General features: G+C 66.8%; 1 protein-coding gene across 1 annotated transcript in view; it reads left to right on the top strand.

Moving 5' to 3' along the window:
• The window catches only part of DCTN1 (dynactin 1), a gene marked incomplete at its 5' end in the record, with an annotated part of 21,995 nt that overhangs the window by 20,919 nt on the left and 826 nt on the right, over nt 1–250 (top strand). The window lies entirely within an intron of this gene.

The following is a 250-nucleotide window of genomic DNA, read 5'->3' as shown; positions in this document are numbered from 1 at the left end:
TTAATTCTGCTTCTCCTTCTCTTCCCTCTGGCTCCTCTCCTTGCTCTGCAGAGGAACAGCAGCGAGGTACGACCCCCCCCAGCACCCGGCATGTGCTGCCCCCTCCCCCAGCACTGCATGCCCGGGGGGGGACACTTGGCCACAGGGCAGCCTGGGGAGCAGGGCAGGGCCAGGACCTGCTCGAGGTCTGGCTTGGGCACTGAGCACAGGGGAGTTCCTGGCTGAGCATTCCTGGGCCGCCCCGGGGATC

The sequence above is a fragment of the Chaetura pelagica genome, unplaced genomic scaffold (genome assembly GCF_000747805.2).
Source record: "Chaetura pelagica isolate M959 unplaced genomic scaffold, ChaPel_1.0 scaffold1300, whole genome shotgun sequence".
Lineage (NCBI taxonomy): Eukaryota > Metazoa > Chordata > Aves > Apodiformes > Apodidae > Chaetura > Chaetura pelagica.
Note: the sequence above shows the minus strand (reverse complement) of the source record. Positions and strands in the feature narration are given on the sequence as shown.